Raw genomic sequence first — 14591 nt, 5'->3', positions numbered from 1 at the left:
ACGCGGCCGCGTCCCGCGGGACGCTGCGGGGCGGCGGCGGAAGCGGCGGGGAAGCAACAGGCTGGTGGCAGCCGGGGCCGGGGGAAGGCAGCCGGGAGCGGGGCCGGAGCTGTCCCAGCAGCGCGGAGCGGGCGCTGCAGCCGCCGAGGGCGGGCGGGCACCGAGCGGCACCGGGAGCCCGCACCGGGGAGCCCGCACCGGGGAGCGGGGACAGCCAGCCCACCTCCCGGAAAGCGCGGGCTCGGGACAAGGACTCGCACATGTCTGAGTGCAGAAGCAGAAATATTTGCTTTTCGGATATCCCCTCTTCTCCCCGCCTCGCCTCCCCCCCCCCCCCATCCCGGTTTTCCTCCAGCCTCTCTCCGCCGTTCTCCCAGGAAGGCTGGAAGCGGCCACGGGGTAACCGCGGCACGGTAAGGAGTTGGGATTTCGGGATGCAGATGTCACATCGCCCTGCAAACGATTCCCGCAGTAGCACTTTATCAGGATTTCAAACTGCATCATTTATCTCTTTTAGAAAAGCGTCTCTCGGTGGAGATTGCCCTCAATAGACCCGCCACAAAAACATTTTAGTGTTGCTCTTGTGCTTCTGTGCATCGCACTGCAAAGGGGTCCCAGTGGTCCCCTGGGAATACAGGGAGTTGTGAGAAGTTACACAACTGGCCACCAGACTAATCCACTCCCTCTACCTTCCCGCGAGTACCTCCCCCTTCTGCTCTTTTTTTCAATAGCAGCGCTTTCTCAAAATCTCAGGTTACTTTGCTAAAGAGTTCTCAGCCTCATAGTTTCTGCCCTTGTCTCTGCCTCCAGCTCCTTAAGAGCCACCCAACCCCAGCGATTGGATTGGGCAGCCCGTCTTGACACACCACTGTGCTGAGTGCTTGAGGACGTGTTTCAACAGATGGTTGGGGTTAGTGTGTGTCATCACACTCGAGTGGGGATTAGGGGAGAGAGGCAGCCTTGCTGGAGCTGTGTGGTCTTCCCCAAGTGTGAGCTGCAAGCAAAAGAAGAAATACCTAGCTCTGGGGGAGAAGCGGGAAGAATCGTTTCCAGCAGCTCAGAGGGAAAAATAAAACCGCACACTTTGTTCAGGTAAGGTAAAAGGCACCTCATGCCTCTTTCTCTCTCTCTCTCTCTCTCTCTCTCTCTGTCTCCTTTTTTTTTTTTTTCCTTCACGGTTTTCAGAGGAATGCTAGCACAGCACACTTGTCAAAGCCAGTTGCTGCTGCCTTATCAATGCTGCTATTGTACGGCTGACAGATAACAGCGAGCACAGCCTGATGCTTGGCTGTCTTCATAGAGCTAACACTCTTAGCGCCGCTAAGGTCACGCTTGCGGAGGTGTAGATTGGAAAATCTCCCCGGGAGCGGTGTGTCCCGGCGCTGCGGGAGCCGGCTCTGCTCCCCCCGCAGGCAGCGCTCTCCGCTGGGCGCACACGTGTGTGTGAGTGTGTGCGTGTGTCTGTGTGCGTGTGTCTGTGTGCGTGTGTCTGTGTGTGTGTGTCTGTGTGTGTGTGCGTGTGTGCGTGTGTGAGAGTGTGAGTGTGTGGGTGTGGGTGCCCGCCCGGGGTCTGGGGGTGCTACGGTGGGTGCTGTGTGTGCGGTGCCACGGTGGGTGCTGTGTCTGGGGGTGCCATGGTGGGTGCTGTGTGTGCGGTGCCACGGTGGGTGCTGTGTCTGGGGGTGCCACGGTGGGTGCTGTGTTTGGGGGTGCCACCGTGGGTGCTGTGTCTGCATCTCCGAGCGCCTCCGAGCCCCGGCAGAGCCGTGGAACGGCGTGCTCGGGCGGGAGAAGGCACCGCGGCAGAGTATTCCCCAGGTTTGGAGCAGGATGCTGCAGCCTGTCTGGGGCTCAGCTGGGAGGCAAACCAGAATGTTTTGAAAGTGCGTTGGAGATGTCTGTAAAGTTTGAAGGCTCCTTTATAGAGACCTGCCTGGGCTCCTGACAGTCGGCATCGAGATGGTTTGGCTAACACATGGGCGTAAAGTTAAGAGAAAATCAGGGAAGTAGGGAAAGGCAGGGTACAATGTAATGCTGCTCTTGCAGCTGCAGCAGAGCAGATGGATGTAATTCATTTGCAGATCTGTTTGTGAAAGTTTTACAAGTCATTGAAAACTAAGTAGCATCACTATAATGGATCATTAAAGACTCGCTATATTTATAGATTCTAAACTAGCAATCTGAAGTGTTAATTAGACGTAGGCAAAAATTTATGTTTAGGAAGGAAGGGGGGCAGAAATATAATTAGAAATTAGTTATGGAAGTACTCTGCTATCATTTTCATTTAATTCCACTATTAAGTTCATTGATGTCTGGAGCGTGGGAAGCCCAGCAAATTAACTAAATCAGAAATGTTATCACTAATTACAGTATGTTAGCTTATCAGAAAAGACGTTTTCATTGTTTTATTCTAAATTATCTAGATGGAGAAATTAGAGGATGGATTATTTTTCCTTTTATTTGGTTTGGAGTTGTTTGCTTTAAAATTTGCTGTATATATATATGCTGTTTTCCTGTGCAGAGTAACAATATTATTTGCTTCTTTTGCACCTTAACAGTTCTTCACAGTAACTGTCACATACCTCTGGTGCTTATGAATTATTGGCCTCCTACTTGTGAAAGAAATCTAACACTGTCCTCACCACTTACAGGTGAGATATTCTATATATAATACTGTATCTAATGTGTTCTGAAATAAGATCTGTTTAGTAGGCTGAGCAAGGGGATTTATAGCTGGTGCTTTGTGATTTTGGTATTCAAGAGTGCAACGATGCCCATAAACCCATGTTTCATGTTGCACGTATATTTTTGCCTCAAACCAACTTTTTTTGTTAACTTTTTTCCTTGAACAGACTATTTGGCCTCTTTACAGGTTGTTCTCAGCTTGTATTTTCAAACACACTCTTTAGTGCGAATGTGTCCTCAGAAGTCATCCACAGCAATTTGAAACAGAGAATTAGCTAAATCCCAAAAATCACCGGGCAACCAGACCAAGATTTATGTGAATAAATTTGACCATTTTGGTTTTTTCTCTCAGTCTACACTTTCTCATTGTAAAAAGTGATGGAAACTTTTACAAGCTTCAAATGAAAAACAAAACCAAAGGAAAACCTCATTATAGCTCCACGTACAAGTCTTGTATATTGGATTTCTCCTCTTTCTCCCAGTGTGTCCTGTGAGAAGCTCAGTATGCCAGCTTCAGCACACAGAGGTTCAGACTTCAGCAAAGCTGAGGTGCAGCACTGTGAGCTGCAGAGCCTGGTGCTGTCACTGCCTAGCTGAAACCTATCCCTCTTTGTGGGTATCACAGATCAGATGATCTACAAGAAACCATATTTTTAAAGAAAGTGCATAGCTAATTACACATGCCCAGCTTGTTATTGTTTTACTAAGGGGAAAAAAAGCCAAACTAGTTTCTCTAGCACTGCCAGAAAATCTTGCTGAGAAACTAGGAACAGCAAATCATGTTTTTCCTTCCTTCATAATGATGGGGCTGTTTAAAAGACAATGCCCACGGGGCAGTCCAGCTTCTTGTCAAAACGTAATCTACTGTTCCAGATGGTAAACATTCAAAGACATATTTATGGTGACTTCTACATACCTTCCTTTGACATTGGCTTTTTTTTTCCTGAGAGCACTTGTGCTGGGTACACACATGAAGTTCCCATTAGCATCCCAGCAGCTGTAAAAGTGTTCAGAGCTCGCAAAGATGTTCCTCACAGTGAGATAAAAATAATCTTAGGAAAAGATCTGAGACAGTACAAGTTCCATGATACGCTCAAGGTAAAAAATTCCAGAGGTACAAAAAAAAATCCATAAACTGCTGCATGAAAGCTGTAACACATTTTTGTTGCGGCTAATTCATCTTCGCTTGATATGGAATGCTGAACATACCAGGCATGTCTGTACTATCAGCTCTGTTTGTGATGTGAGGCAACCTGCTCTGCACAAAAGCTGGTGTGTTTCTTTTTCCCCCAGCTAGTGAAAATTAGATGGGATACTTATTGTCTTCATAGAGTTTTCAAAGTGTCACCCTGGTTTGTTTTTTTTCTCACTGCTCTGAGCAGTTAGGTAGAGCACAAGGAAATGTTTTCCAGCCAGAATGTGTTCTGCCCTGAATTGTCTTAATTATGTGTCAGTTTATTGCTTGTCAGGGGCTTCCTCTTCTTAGCACTTTATAATTGAGGTGGGTGAGCTCATTACATCACAAAATGCAACTTCAGTTTCTGCTTCTTGGCATGTCTCCTTGGCCTTTCATTGATTTTTGTCTCTGTTTCAGAGGAAAAAAAAATAATTATGATTGGTGTAATTTGCATTGGAAAAAAACGCTTGGTGAATTTCCAAATGGCATGTAAATGCACCTTCAAAAAGTAGGCTAAATTAGATGTTGTTAGGAAAAAAATTGCACGTAGAAATCCAAAAGTATCCTAGAGATTGCGAGTAACAGTGTGAAAATTATTGTAACCTCTCTTGTTTCAGTCAGGAACTGATAAAACCAGTTTATTTTAAATGTTGTGATGCTGGGGACAGTGCTCCTAAGTGTGCAAGCCATTATAAAAATCACACTCAGTGGACGTTAGAGTTAGACAGCTAAGGAAAAAAATATTAGAAAACATTTGCAAATTCTGTTCTGGCTAGAAACACTTTATTGCAGACTATCTATTTTGACAGTCCACAGGTTTTTTACCTAGCTTTGTTTAACTTATATCCTGCACTTGATTTTATATATATATATACATATATATATATATATATATATGACCAAATGCTCATGCAGGATCAGGAGTTTGAGCCTTGTGTAATGATGTCAGGGCCCATTCTCACACTGATGAGGCAGGACACTTGTTGCAGATGTCATGGGAGTCATGGGTTCCACGATTTCCTTAGCTTTAGAAAGAGCTTTGGGGGATTTGTGTTTGAGTGGGAAGGCAGACTGATGTGATAACAATTGAGAAAGCTCCTTTCTGAGCCCCTTGAGAGCTGCAGTGTTCAACAGAGAACGAGGGTCCCGTGACAACTCTGCGGTGACATAGAAAGAATCCAATTAGTGGCCACTCCTGCTGTTGATACTGGATCTCTCCTAAAACATTTCCACCATTACCACCCCCATTGTAATCCCATCCACGACACTGATAATGGGATCAAGAGTGTCTTTTCAGAATGCCTGTTTAAATTTTAGCTGCCATCTTTGGGGATTTCGAGGATATAAAATCAGAAGGCACTGAATAACGCAGCTCTCAAGAGAGCTTTGTGACACCCATAAGACACAGTCATCCTCCTCATACTACCCTGTCCCAATGCCTCCATCACAGGTAGAGCTGCATTAAGTGGGCTGCAGGTGAAGTGGGGGGGCTGAATGTACACGGTGAATAATCCACTGAGCTGTGGCTGTCCCTGCACTGCAGTTACTTGCAGCCCTTGTCCCTGAGCAGCCACACATGCAGAAAGCAGCAGAGGAAGCGAGTGGGAGGGGGTACAGTCCCCTGTGCTGTGCCCTAGCAGTGGCAGCAAGTCACCCTGCTTCTCCTTTATCAAGCCTTCAGCCATCACTCTGGATCAGCAGTGTAATATTCTCTCCTGCCCCCCTCGGATATTCTTCTCTTTCCCTTTTCTTGCTCCAACATTAGTTCATCATTTCCATATGATCAGAGTGCAGTAATTCCATTGTTATTCCTACCAAGAGGGGCAAGTTCAGTGCTGTCATGTGCTTGGAGAGGAAGTTGTAAAGTGGAGAGGCTCAAGGCTCTAAGCAGTGTCACCTCAGAATGCAGCACAGTAATTATTAAATTAATAACCAAACAAGACTCTCCTTAGCTGAATTATTTTAGCACATTTCAGTCATGTCAGTAGACTGCTTTTGAGGGCCCCTGCAAGATCTTTGTTTAGCATTGCTTATTCATATTCAAAAGTTGTTAACTGGTGAGAGTAATTCCATTTTAATTTCATGTGTCCTAAGAATTTTATTTTCTGAGGAAACTAATGCTTGTTTCATCTTATGGTTTATGCACACAGCAGATATAGTGTTAGTGATTTTCCCGGAACTTTAGTTCCCACTTTCAGAATCTGCTGGAAAGGCTGGTAAGCCTTTGTTACTGTGTGTGCTCTATTAATCCTGGAGCTCTGAACCTTCCCAGGCATAACCACCACTGGTGGTTTGGTTATAGTGAAACATTTTTTGATAATAGTTGACCTTTACACTCAAAATTTTATCATGGTTTCCCTTTTTTAATAATTAATTCTTTTGTAGCAAAAATTTACTTGCAATTAAATATTAACTTGCATTATAGTATTTAAATCTGCATATTTGGTAGTATTGCTGGAATATATACTGCAATATTTCTAGATGTGGTACTGTGCTGCAGAATTCCAGGCTGCAGATCAGTGCTAGATTATCTGTAGAATACTTCATGGAGTTTCTATATAGAAGCAAAAGACTAGAAAGTCAGTGATGCTGTATTCCGAAAAAAATCCTATCCTGGTTTGAATGTAATTGTGGCACTGCAAGCTGCCATTTCTCTGTGATGTGAATCTAACCCATCTTAGCAAGGAGAGGAGCTGCTTGACAGCAGCTGTATTTTTGTGGTGCTTCACAGGAGGTGAACTCTGTTTGGAAAGCTCACAGAGAAGATGGGGAAGATTTTGGCATTAGGGTTCTGGAGAATAAATGTAACAGGGAGCTGAACACAGGGGATTGTTTTTCTCAAAAGCATCTATTAAAACTGAATAGTGGTCTGTTCCAGTATTGTAATTGCAATGTGCCAAGATGTTCGTTATTCTACCATGTGCACTGTTTTGTCTGTTTTCACTTAAATACAGAAAAATGTGTTGCCAAGCCTGTAAATGTCTGCAAAACTGCCAACTCTCCTGACTTTTATCAGTAGTCTGAAGATATTTAGCCTTCTTTGTAAAGCTTCAAGTGTAAGAGTCAAGATATAATGTGAGAAGTTCAGATCTCTGGTTTCTGGTTTTTTAAGCCTAATCCTCCTGGTTGCTGAGACAGCTGGCTTGCATGCAGCTCCAGAAACATGAAGGAAACTAACAGAAATCCCAAATCTGCCTATGTAAATGCATGCAGGCTGTGTGAACAAGGTGGGTTTGTGCATGTCGTGCCTGGCAATTAAAAGAACCCAACTTTTTTTCCCGAGGTTTACTGTAATCAGCTCCTCCTGAAATTTCTGATCGGTCGTCTGATAACTCCCATTTTGTTAAAGAGGTTTTATTGCAACAGAGGGTGAGGTTTCTTGTCTCCTCAGACAGCAGAATAGCTTGCTGCCCTGGAGAAACTCATCCTTGATCTTCCCATCCTCCGCCTGCAGCAGTGTGTTCCCATCTCCTTCCTTGTGCCAGGTTTGGCTCTTGGCTCACCTCCTGGAGTGCTGAATAAACTCATCAGGCCAGTGGGAAGCTCTGTTGGCTGCCTGCCTACTGAGTTGGTTCATCTCAGCAAGTGGACAGAGGGTCCACATGGAACCATGAAAGTGGTTGGAGCTGCTGGCTTGGGGTGAGGAGGGGAAACACGGCCAACCCTTCAGGGGGCTGTGAGCTGTAAGATATTCAACTACCTGGTGGCACCTTCTCAACCCACACACTGGGGCACTGTGTGCGTCCACAGGAGAAGTGTGATAACAGATGTTATCTGGCACAGACTGTGCCAGTGTCACCATGAGCATGAGGCTAAACGTGCACATGTAATGAAGGCCTATCCCTCTTTATTTAGAGAATCGCTGCAGTATCACTCAGAATACAGAAAGTCCTCCCTTACCACTTCTGACTCTCTAACCCAATAACTAGGATTTGGAGAGAAGCTAGTAAGTGGTGTGGAGAGAAAAGAGGAAAGAAACAGAAGTGCCTGCTCTGCTGCTGCTTTTAAAAGGTGAATAAGATTCTGGGGGTGGGATCCAGCCTGCGTAGCCAAGGTGCCCCTTGGGTCTTAAATACTTACACAGCAGCTACCTAAAGGCATGTTCTGTCTCTGATCAATGAAGAGAGTCCTCCTGAAAACCTCCAGGCACTGCAGTTAGGAAAGCAGGATTTCCTTTTGTAAATCTTCAAAGGCACCTGCCTCTTTCCATATGCAGGGTTGAAGCTGGCTTGCTTTGTAAAGATTGCTGAGGAGCTTAACCTGGAAGAACTTGATATCATCTTGAGTTTCTTTTTCAGCCCATAGATGAGCGATGGCATGGATAAACACTATATTTGAACAGCTGTGGTGTAATTCCTACACAGCTCTTTAAGGTGTCTCCTATACCTTCCACAGAAGGATGCATGAAGCAGGTCTTTCATTTGAACCCTGGAGATATGATTCACTGGAAGGGACTAGGATACTCAGATTAAATGTAGTTTTGGTACTGACTGTAGAAATGGAACACTGTACTCCTCCAAAGTGTCACCTGTTCTACTGCTGGGTTATACTGACAAAAAATGTGAACGTAAGTTATATAGGTTACACACAAATGTTTTAAAAATCACTCAGTGTTGTTACTTAAAGAATGTTTCAAAGGCCTGTGGGGTAGATAGAGCTTAGGGGAATCAGAGATGGTGCTGGTGGTGCCCACAAGCAGTAAAATCACAATGAGGAATAATGGATGATCTTAGAGGAATATGATGTTGGACAAAGAATGGAAGAAAGAGAGAGAAAAGTAAGAGATTCAGGACCCATGTTTCTGGATCTACCTATGCTAAAACTTTTGAGGATTATTTCCCAGTGACTTGACTGCCTAGGGGCATGCCAGTCACAAATTAGAGAACAGTAGTGCAATAATAAACTGAACATCCTGAAAAAACCAGCACAGGATGCCTTTTAACTGTCACCTTTTTTTTCTACCCCAAGGACTGTAAAAATGCTAAGAATTGTATATTTTAGAATAATACTTGAGTTTTGCTAACTTTGTGACAATAAAGAATTCTGCATTAATCCAGCCTTTGTAAAAACATTGAGCAAAGGTTCCTTTGATGTCATTGCCCACTATTTTATTTTAGCTATAACATCTGAAATCTTGAATGTGTGTTTAGTAAAACACATGTGAACTTACCTTGTTGTTATCTATTATACATCTAGGGCCAATTTATGAACTGAGATTATAACACTGTCTGCTTGGCCACCAGGAGATGGTAGGATTTAGGGAGACAGCTACCACAGTTAGACCAATAAAAATGTTCTGAAGTGAACACAAGTATCTGTCAGGAATTCCAGTAGTTTCTTTTATCTCTATATCCGTAGGAGGTTGGTATTTTTTATACCACTGTAAACTTCCATCCATTGCCAATATTCAGGCTTCCTGAGCTCTACTGCTCTGCAACTCAACTCCTAAATGAAAAAGGCCACTGAATTTGGGTTTTGTTTTCCTTCTGTTTGGTATGGAGCATTCCTCTAAAGCAGAGATCCTCTGAAGTGAGGTAGGGCAAAATGAAGAGACTTTGAGGTGTGCACAGTCAGGGATCACCAGAGTCCTCAAAAGAATAGCAGTTCAACATAGGAAATGTGCAGCTACAGAGACGTATTGAAAGAAGTACACCATTTTTTCAGATTTTCCCCATCCTTTGCAGCTCACATCCCATTTTGTCTTTCAATAAATTGCTCTGCAAACATCTCCTCTCCACAAATTTTGCACAGTTTTGCACATCATCAATTTGTGAAGGGTTTGATATGCAATATAACCATGTCTCAAGAAATAGGTCTGTGTTACAGCTATTTATTTTGGTCTTGGGTACCATGGATATCTATAGCACAAAGAGGACATCTATCAAATCCTGTGAAACCTTTAGAGAGGATAATAGTTGCCAACATGCAATGTGCTCTGCAAAAGCCAGATAAAACAAGGACATGGCTAAGTATAGCTGATGTATGTGCTGTCTTTGACAAGTGACATTGTGGAACTGTATCTTGATATTGTGTGTTTTGAGGACCCTGTCTACCTTGTATGTAAGGACAGAGAATTTACTGCACTTTCTGGTAGCTGCAGAGCATTTGCAGTGAGAGAATATCATGTGTACTTTGTGTATTCCTACTTTTAAATGCCGTGTAAAATCCTTAGTTGTTGCTTGGGTTGTTGATTGGAGAGAATCACTTCCTGAGGAGCTTGAACCTGTGTTGAGGGAGTTCTGCAATGACATTCATATGCCCATCACATTGCTTTTGGGTACTGGTTCAAGGCTGCTTTGAATAAAGCTGTTTCCTACATACAGTTTAATGAGGTCATCAATATGGGCATCAGAGCTCCAATTCAGGCGAGTGATGCTGCTGCTGTGACCTGTCTGCTCCACTCCTCCAATGGAGATTACTCATGCACACACCTTGGGAGCCCCAGGGCAACATACAGTGCAGAGCAAATTTTCATTTCCCACAAGAATATTTGCCCTTCAGTCACAGACCATTCAGATAACAGCAGTAATTCAACCATTCTGCATTTGCTGCAGTATCACGGCTCAGTACTGAAGCTTGAACTGTGACACCAGTGCTACCATGGCAGTGGAAGAGGGACACAGACATGTGGAGTACCAGGATGTTGCATCTGGCAGCTATTTGAACTATTCACTGCTTTGTTTTAGTCTCCAGCCACCAGTGACTGCCAGAGTTGCTGTTTCCCTGCCTACAGTAGAAGAATATGCTGGGCTTTTCAGTTCAGAATTGATTTCAGTAATGCATGTATTTATGAGTCTGGGTTTTTGAAGTCATACCCAACTGTCAAACAGCTCATCTCTTAAGAAAGTGTTGCAGTTATTTTGGATGAGAGCCTAACACAGGGGGAGGTAGAGCAGGTTTCCTAGAATGCCTCACCCATCTCTTCCAGACACCTTGCTGAGTCACATTGGGTATGAAATGAAGAGTCCATGTCTCAGTCCTTATCTTCAAAGCTCTGTGTGGGCCACTCTCATTGTTTGAAGAAGCTTTTTGCCCCACTTCATCATCAATTGCCAACATATACAGTTAATAGGAACAATGGTAGTGAACAATGAAGGATGAAAATTGAGGTGGGCAAGAAAGTGCCATGCTGACACTATAGGGCAAGAGACATCACATATTAGACTGAGACACTAGGGAGCTTCTAAAATAGATGGAGTAGGAGTCTGAATCGTGACTGATAGATACCCCAAAGGAAGCCAGACCAGATTTGGTGAGTGGAGAATGGAAAGAAAATATATTCTTTTTCTCTCCCAGTAGCATTTCTTTGTGCTTGTTGCACATATCTGTTGATCCATTCATGTATCAGTCTGCACAAAGGTGTACTATCTGTTCTTCCAGGAAAGATCCTGAGTGTGGCATTTACCATATATTATATTCTATTGCCCAGTAACCATAGTAGCTGTTATGGACATGAGGAGAGAGAGTGTCAAAGCAGAGCTATTTTGTTTTCTAAGCAGTTTGGAAATTACATGCCTGTAGACATTAATTTCCATCTCTTTTGTAGTGCTTGAAGAAAATTCTTTTTTCCTTAGAAGCTTCATATAAAAAAATTAAAATTCCACTTTGGTAAAGCCACATATGCCTTGGTAACTGTTCAGCTTAGAGAACATGTACATGGAAGTACACAGGGTGGTTGATTACCTTGCATACCTCTGCTTATATAATTTCCTAAGGCTAAAGGTGTTTTTTCTCTTTCTTATGCATCCTTCATACATTCCCCTGTTTTGTGTACTGTACACAAATTATTTTCCATTTACACATTTATATTTTGACAAAAGATGCTTTTAGATCTTGTCTTCAATGCTGTCAGGAAACTGCTTTAAATGAAAGTGTGGAGTGATGTGGAATAGTTTTAATGAAGACCAAAAGAATGTGAACTTCATCTTTTTCATAGGAAGTTTTTTTTCTGTTCCATCCTGTGCCCTGCTTAAATACATTGGCCTTTTTTGACCTTTTCCTTGATGAAGGTTAAGTAGGAAATATCTTGGCTGCAGCCTTTCCAGCTTAACCAGAAAGACTTTCCACAGTTCATGTTTACTTTCCCTGCTATGGCCATTCATCTTTCCTGAATCAAAATTGTTGCACTGGATTTTCAGAGGGAAATTAATAGCTTGTGGCATTGATGATGAAGTGTCAAGCCTTCTTCTCTCATGTCTCCAGCTCTATTTTGCTAGTGATGATTTTGTCAGTTCTCTTGCTAGAGATTAACAAATCTTGGGAAAAAAATCTGTTTGGCTAATGGTTCCCTTCCAAGCATCTTCTTTATTGTCATTAGGAACAAATGAACAGAGTTGCTGCATTTGCAATTTATTGAGCGCATTGCTTCTGCAAAAATCTAGAAATATTGCTATGTTTTCCATTTCTGTCTGGGCCTCTTTTGTGCCTACTGCCACACACAGAGTGAGACTGAATGCTTTTGGCTAGATAGTCCTTGGTGTGCTCACTCCAAAAGATTTTTTCAATCATCCTGTAAAAAAGTTTCAGAGAAACTTTGTCCTCAGGACATTGCTGCTTTTGCTGGAAAGGCAGTCATGTTCTTCAGGTGCCGCACTCTTGAGAGGAGAAGAGCTTGGTCTGAAGCTCTCCTGCCCTCAGTCTCAGTAGTAACCACTGTGGAATTTTGTCTGTTATGCCACATCGAATTGCCTGCCTTCCATGGAGCTTTGTTATGAGACACACAGTAATGTGCAGTGATAGTGATAGCTACTGTGTAGTGCAGGAAAAGAACCAGCCAATCTCCACACTAAAATTTCATTTTGGTTTAGTTCTCAACGTACATTTTGCCCTCACAAAGCACAATTGTATGATTAGCACTGCATTCATCCATATATATTCCAAATGGGGATGGTCAAGTCAATTCTTTATCCCTCTGTCAAGAATAAGGACACTCTCAACCTCAAATTAAACATTTCATATACTCGCAGAATGAACACTGGAAGAGTCCGGTTGGAAAGGACCTTGGGAGGTCTCAGGTGGTGCTAAAACTAGGCTATGAGATCAGATCCTGTGGCTCAGGACTTTATCCAGTTGCAACTTGAAAATCCCAGAAGATATTAAGTGCTCAGTGTCTTGGGCAACTTGTTCTGCTCTTTGGCTTTGTTTCAGGGAAGAAGCTTGCTTTGATTTATATCCAGTCTGACTTTCTTTTGTTTCAGCTTATGCCCCTTATCTCTTGTCTTCCTGCCATGCACTGCTGACTCCTGACAGAGGCTTGCTCTCTCTCTTTATAACTAATTACAGGCACTGGGCAGCTGCTCTGAATCCCCGCCATGTCCAGCTAATCTCCAGGAGGAACAACGCCAGGTTCTCCCTGCAGGGCAAATGCTCCATCCCTAAAACATCTCGATAGCCCTCCACTGATCTTGCTCCGGTTAATCCCAGCTGGTTTTGTACTGTAGGCCCAAAAAAATTGAGCATAGGTGCCATTTAATGAGCTCTGAGCAGATGGACGTCATGTCTGTCCTTGCTGAATTCCATTAGGATCCTGATGGCCCATTGTTCCAGCCCACCTAGGTCCTTCTGTCACTCCTGTCTTGAGGAGATCCATTGCTACCTCCAATTCAGTGTCCTTCTCTAACTTTATGACTGTTGCTTATCTTGCTTGAAACACTTGCCCTCAACTTGTTGTTTTCATTATCTTACTTTGAATTAAATTTTATTCTTGATTTTCATCCTGACTTCTCAGTGTCTTTGAGTAAACTGGATATTTATAAAAAGCAATTCACTCCAGCTTATAGTTTGCTTATGATACATGCAGTTGTTCTTATCTCACTTTTAAATAGATCTTCCAGACACAGTGAACTGCAGGAGAAATATTTCTCCAAAATACATTCACATGAGAAGATGCTCTTCCTGGTTTTGGCCAGGTCTGTCACATAAGATCTTCTTTAAAGAGTATCTCAAATTCAGTGGTTTGCTGTGCAGTACAACTGAACAGTGTTGAGGACTACTACTTAAAACATATAAACTAAAACTATACAAGATTTTTACTTTAAGTTTCATTTTCAGTATGGATTTTTTATTGCCCTCTACAGAAGTGTGGGAAGACTTTGAATGAACTTTTTGAGTCCTAAAATAGATAAATTTCAAACAACAGCATCCCACAGTCTGGAACCCTTATTATCATTGACATTAGTGCTATTTTTTCCCCTGAATACCTTGCTGCTTTACAGCTATGCTGCCTTTCCTCATCTTCATGTGGTTGGAACTTCTTCCCATCATTTATTGTTGATTCTCCATAATGGTGCTTCTTATATGTCTCTGTAACTTTAGAACTGACAATTATAACAATCTCATTTTAGTCCAATATGCATATATCCTATTGATGCATGTATTCTCCTTATGAAGTTATTTTAAAATTCTGTTTGTAGCCCGATGATGAGTTAACCAATAGAGCTGAATTTATCAACTTAAAATATAGGAAGTCCAAAGCCACACTAGTTTATTTGGTGTTAATTTTAGCCTGATCTCCACCTGAGTTTGTTCATACCTGCCCCCTTAAAAAGCCTCCTGCTCTCTGAGCTTAGCTACTTTGTGAATAGCACTGAACATTCAATTCATTCAATCCCAGGCATTTAATTAGGAACACTACTAACCTCTGGTAGTATTCTGGGAAATACAACTTCAATTTCTCCTGTTATAGGTATAAGAAAAAATATCTGAACCACTTTTTTATTAAGAACTTTGT

The 14591-nt window shown here is 42.8% G+C and overlaps 1 protein-coding gene across 7 annotated transcripts in view; it reads left to right on the top strand.

Moving 5' to 3' along the window:
* Positions 1–326: 326 nt before the first annotated feature.
* The window catches only part of SULF1 (sulfatase 1), a 123509-nt gene continuing 109244 nt past the window's right edge, over positions 327–14591 (top strand). For 5 of the 7 annotated variants that reach the window (XM_054285042.1, XM_054285039.1, XM_054285037.1 and 2 more), the window contains exons 1-2: positions 782–1092; positions 2559–2651. The gene's annotated coding sequence lies outside the window, so the exon portion shown is untranslated. Of the gene's footprint in view, positions 414–781; positions 1093–2558; positions 2652–14591 lie in introns of those variants that run through there. The other 2 variants (XM_054285034.1, XM_054285038.1) reach the window with 2 other exon arrangements.

Source organism: Melozone crissalis, unplaced genomic scaffold (genome assembly GCF_028551555.1).
Source record: "Melozone crissalis strain CALT ecotype California unplaced genomic scaffold, PUWL_Pcris_2 ptg000042l_1, whole genome shotgun sequence".
Taxonomy (NCBI): domain Eukaryota; kingdom Metazoa; phylum Chordata; class Aves; order Passeriformes; family Passerellidae; genus Melozone; species Melozone crissalis.
This window is presented reverse-complemented; position numbering and strand designations above follow the sequence as displayed.